Below are 6,000 nucleotides of genomic sequence, written 5' to 3' on the forward strand. Positions count from 1 at the left end.
GAAATAAAAATATTTTTCTTTCAATTTATGTGTATTAGTTTTGCAAATGGCAACTAAATTGGTAGGGCATAAATATTTAATAAGTTGTTTGGAACTAGATTTTTTTTTGGCTGAGAAACCCCATGAAAAAATTATTGAGACACTAAGGGCACCTTGAACCAAGAACATTTGGGAAACTTTGATCTAACTCACAATCCTTATTCAAATTTCACCATTTATTCTAATAGTATTCTCTATAGCTATGTTCTTTACCCCTGGTCTGGAGCCTAGTCCAGCATCATTTAGTTGTCATAAACATCTTTTGTCTTTTTTTATCTGAAGTTATTTTTAGGATACCCCTCAATTTGTATGTAATCTAACATAACTGATTAGATTCAGTTATGTTTAGTGGAAATACCACAAGAACGACATTGTGTCCTTTTAAGGACATCATATCAGAAGATCGGTAATGTCAAGATATTCCATTTATTAATGATGTAAACTTTAGTTAGTTGGTTAAGGTGTAAGGTAGTGTTCACTAGGTAATTCACAGTAAAGTGACTTTTTTCCTTTGCAGTAAGTAATTTGTAAGGGGATACTTTGAGATTATATAACTATCCTTTCTTCATTGAACTTTCACCCACAAATTTTTATGATGATTCATGGCTGAAGAGATATTACTATGATGGGTGCAAAATGATCATTTTCTAACTCCACCTTTTGTCCTATATTTATTACTTGGTAGTCTACCATAAGGGAGAGCTTTCCTTTCTCATTCATTCATTTATTAATGTATATCAGGATGGACTCATTTATTCTTATTTTATATTGTGCTATGATTATTATTTATTTTAATGCTCAAGTTGGCTCTTATATTTTTTTGATACGTTTCCATTTCCACCATTATTTTAGCACTTCCTTGCTTTCTGGCACAATAATGAGCTCTGGTTCCCTAGGTCCTTTTAGTGGAGAATGGTATTTAGAAACCAAGACCTGGGTGCTACAGGTGCTCATTGATACTAGGGTGTCTTTGCTTTGGGCCCTTTGGGTTGACTGAACCAAAAAAAAATATATATATATATACATACATACATGCATCTATGCATAATATGTGGATAATAAATCCATATACTAAAATATAGTTCATACTGATATCCCCAATCCATTTTAGCACAGCAGGATTTGGTCTAGTCTTCCCCCTTTCAATATTTATTATTCCCTTCTTCAACAATAGGAAACCTGGCTCTCGTCTTCAAAATATTTACTCATTTACTCAGTCCTACAATGCAGAGGAAGTAGTTTCAGAATTGCTAACCCATACCATGTCAAAAAACAGAAACACTGGGCTTCCCTGGTGGCACAGTGGTTGAGAATCTGCCTGCCAATGCAGGGGACACGGGTTCTGAGCCCTGGTCTGGGAAGATCCCACATGCTGCAGAGCAACTAGGCCCGTGAGCCACAATTACTGAGCCTGCGCGTCTGGAGCCTGTGCTCCGCAACAAGAGAGGCTTTGATAGTGAGAGGCCCACTCGCCACGATGAGGAGTGGCCCCCGCTTGCCGCAACTAGAGAAAGCCCTCGCACAGAAATGAAGACCCAACACAGCCATAAATAAATAAATAAAATAAAATAAAATAAAATAAAATAAAATAAACACTTTGAGAAACAGTTCAACATTTGCTTATAGCTACTTTTGTCTTAAACTGACAAATATAGTTTGTCATATACTTTCATACAGTATAAGTATTATGTTCAAAAGATAATTGGGTTAATCCTTTTTTCTCCTCTTTGGTGTCATTATGATTTTCATTTGAAATACAATTAAGGGACTTCCCTGGTGGTCCGGTGGTTAAGACTCCCGGCTTTCACCGCAGGGGGCACAGTTTTGATCCCTGGTTGGGGAACTAAGATCCCGCATGCTGTGCAGTATGGCCAAAAAAAAAAAAAAATACAATTAAGTTCATTTGTTAATGTTTGTACTTTATTTTAGTTGTTTCCCCTTCATTACTTTTGACTTTATTAAGTTTTTTGAATATGTAAAACATTAACATAGTTTCAAAAGTAGAATGATACAAATTGGTATACTTGGATAAGTGTCACTTTCACCCTTTACCCCAATTCTCTTCACCTCTTCTCACCTACCTCCTGTGGGCAACCAATCATATTAGACTCTAGTTTATTCCTTCTTATGTTTCTTTTTGTAAAAAATAAGCAGTTACATATATATTTTCTTATTTCTCCTTATTTACTGCACAAAAGGTAACTGTGTGCGTATGTGTGTGTTCTTTTGAACTTTGCTTTTTTCACTTAACAATATATCCTGGAAAGCACCCCAGATTAGCTCACAAAAGTCATACTCATTTGTTTTTTACAGCTACATAGTACAGTACTCCATTGTGTGGATATGCCATGGTTTTTTCAATCAAATATATTTATGAGGATTTATGTATTTTCATATTGTCAGTGTGTCTTCAGGGTAAATTTCTTAAAAAGTGGAATTACTGGGTCAAAGGTAAATGCATGTTTACTTTTGTTATACATTGCCAAATTCTGTAAGGTAAAATTTTGAGAATTTTTGTATCAGTGTTCTTAAGTAATATTGGAATTAAGTAATATTTGTTAATACAACAATAAATTAAGAAGTTTTGTGAGAACTTACCTGGTTTAAATATTAATGTTATACTTTCTTCATAAAAAAATTTGGAAGTTTTGTTTCATTTTCTATTCTCTGGAATAATTTGTGACAAAATGTATGCCTTTGCAATAGTAGAGAGAATGATGCAATCAGTGCTCTGTACTCATTTCCCAGCTTCAGCAACAGCAACATGTGGCCAATCTTGTTTCATCTATACCCACCTCCTTCCCCAGAGTATTTTGAGGCAAACATGTATAGCAATACTTATCTTTGTATGTATCTTTAGACAGCAAAGCTCTTAATTACAAACATGCCCACGATACCAGGGCACACCATGAAAAGCAGAATTCCAGGATGACCTCCAAGATTCATGGCTACTAGTGTCCATACGTCTTCTCCCAGTTCATTAATTAAACACTAATCTGAGTGTTGCCATAAAGGGATTTTGCAGATATAATCAAGGTCCCAAATCAGTTGTTTTTAAGATAGGGAGATTATCCTCCCTGGGCCAGACCTAGGATTCCTAAGGTAAGTTCTTAAATGGGACAGGACTTTTTAGGGCAAGAGATATTCAGAGTGTGAGAGAGATTCAACGTGAGGGAGGTTCTCTATTGCTGGCTTTGAAGAGGGAAGGGGCCACATAGCAAGGACCTTGGTGGGCTCTCAGAGCTGAGAGCAACTCCCAGCCAACAGCTAGCAAGACAATGGGCACCTCAATCCTACAACCTCAAGAAAATGAATTCTGCCAAAAGCCTGCATAAGACTGGCAGGAACTCCTGAGCTGCACATGAGAACACAGCTATCTGATACCTTGATTACAGCCTTGTGAGATTTCTGATCCAGAGAACCAGCTACCCTGTGCCGGGACTTCTGACCTACAGAACTGTGAGATATTGTCTGTTGTTTGAAGCTGTTGTTATACTGCAACAGAAAACTAATATACACACTGAATAGTTTTTATCTACAGATTCAGTTTCTTGAGAAGCTCTCTTTCCAGTTTGGCAGTGAAAGTCCCTGCAGATGAAGTCTTCCACTGCTAAGTATAAACTGAAAAAAAAATGCAGAACAACTACCTGGGGATTCTGAAGAGTAATAATAATCAGGCAGATGATGGAGGGGCGTAAAAAACTTGGAGAAGCAACTGGCATAGGATGAGTTTCTCCTGAGCAATACAAGGACCTTGGAAGATACTGACTCTGATTAGCCCTTTCTGTCTTACATATTAGTGTACAGGATTTTAGTTCTGAGCAAGCACTGCAGCCTATCAAAGGACATGAATATTATGCTGCCATATAGCCATCTACACACTCATCCTACGATCGTCCCGAGGACTGTGTGGCTGAAACAATATCTTCCATCTCATATGGGTTTTTTTTTAATAAAATTTACCATTTTAATCATTTTTAAGTGTAGTATTCAGTACATTCACATTGTTGTGCAGCCATTACTGCCATCCATCTCCAGATCTTTTCATCTTCCCAAACTGAAATTCTGTACCCATTAAACATTGATTTCCCCTCTTCCCTCCCCCTAGCTCCTGGCAACCACTATTCTACTTCTGTCTCTATGAATTTGATTACTCTCAGCACCTAATATGAATGGAATCACACAGTATTTGTCCTTTTGTGACTGGCTTATTTCACTTAGCATAGTGTCTTCAAGGTTGCCATACGATATTCTTATAATGGGACCGCCATTCCTCCCCTTGAGAGGTGTTGTCGGGGTGAGGTCTATGTCTTCTCTCACTTGAATCTGGGTGGCCTTATGACTGTGTGTAAGTGATGTTATGACACTTTCAAAACTAGATAATAAAAAGTGTGATTTCCTTCTAGTTCTCTTGGAATGCTCACTTTTGAAATTCTAACTATGCAGAAGTCCCAGCAGTTCGTGGAGAGGCCCACACAGAGAGGAACTGAGGCCCCCGACCCCCATCTACAGCCACAGCTGAGCTCCCATATGACAGCTGGCACCAATTTGCCAGCCATGGGATTGAGCCATCCTGAAAGTGCCAAACCAACGAAACAGGGATGCCAACAAGAAGTGGAATGTGGCAATAAGAAGTCTGTGGCAAGTGATAATCAGTGATATAGATACAGCTAGAAAACTGCCATTTACCCTACCAAGGAATTTGAACTCAAAGCAAAGTGCAGATTCCTTGGAAGACATCCTGGGGTACCAGGTGAATTACTAGAGGGAAAGAGCTCAAATGCCATCGTCCTCCCATTCTTTGAATGCCAAGTTCATTTGAAGCTCATGGACTTTGTACTTGGTTTCCCTCTGCCTAGCATGCTCTTCCCCAGATCTCCAGGTGCTCCAGCCATACTGGTCTGGTTACCAGGGAGTAGAGATTTTGGCACAAACAAGTGTTTCCATTTGCATAGCCAGTTGCAGTGAATGGCATGCAGTAGCCTGATAACAAGTTTAAGAAAGAAAAAAGGGAAGGGAAGAAGGAAAAGGGAAGGGAATGACAAGAAATAGAATGAAAGAAAGAAGGAAATCTCTAGTACTATGCCATAGGATTCTGCTTTTTACCCAGCTCTCTTTAACAGTTCAGGTAAAGATACCAGGGATGTTGAAAAAAGTTGTGGATAACCGTTAAAATGTAGGAACTATGCTGATTAAGATGGGCAACAGAGAGAAGGTTTGAAGTGATCAGTCTGCTACTGACTAGTCATGCCTATTATTAGCTTAATGCAACTTTAACATTTTGCAGTTAAAGTCCATCAAAATTACTTATATTCACATTTCTATGGGGTTGAATCACTTTGTCAAAGGGTACGTATGTGTTCAGCTTTGGTAGGTGCTACCAAACAGTTTTCCAAAGTGGCTTTATCAATTTACACTCCCATCAACAGGGAATGAGCATTCCAGTTGTTCCAAATTCTCATTGGCCCTCAACTTTGTCAGTCTTTTTCATCTTAGCCTTCCTTTATAGGCTTGTCGTAGTATCTAATGGTCGTTTTAATTTGCCTATGCCTGATGACTAATGAGATTCGGTGCCTTTTCATATGTTTATATGTTTCATATGTTCATATGTTTATTTCCTCTTACATGAAGTACTTGTTCAATTATCTCATACAATGTTTTATTGAGTTGTTTATTTTTTTTTATTGATTTGTAAGAATTCTTTATATGTTCTAGATATATATCTTTTATCAGGAATATATTCTTTGCATAGGAATATATTTATAGCAGCACTATTAGTCAAAAACTGGAAACAACGCTTTTGTCCCGCAGTGGCAGAATGGATAAATAAGTTGTGGTATATTCTTATGATGGGATACTATATTTTGCTATACAATACTACACAACTGCCATGACTTTCATAAATATAATGTTGAATTAAAGAAGCGAGACGCAGAAGAGTATGCACTGGATGATTCCAAT

Source organism: Eschrichtius robustus, chromosome 15 (genome assembly GCF_028021215.1).
Source record: "Eschrichtius robustus isolate mEscRob2 chromosome 15, mEscRob2.pri, whole genome shotgun sequence".
Classification (NCBI taxonomy): domain Eukaryota; kingdom Metazoa; phylum Chordata; class Mammalia; order Artiodactyla; family Eschrichtiidae; genus Eschrichtius; species Eschrichtius robustus.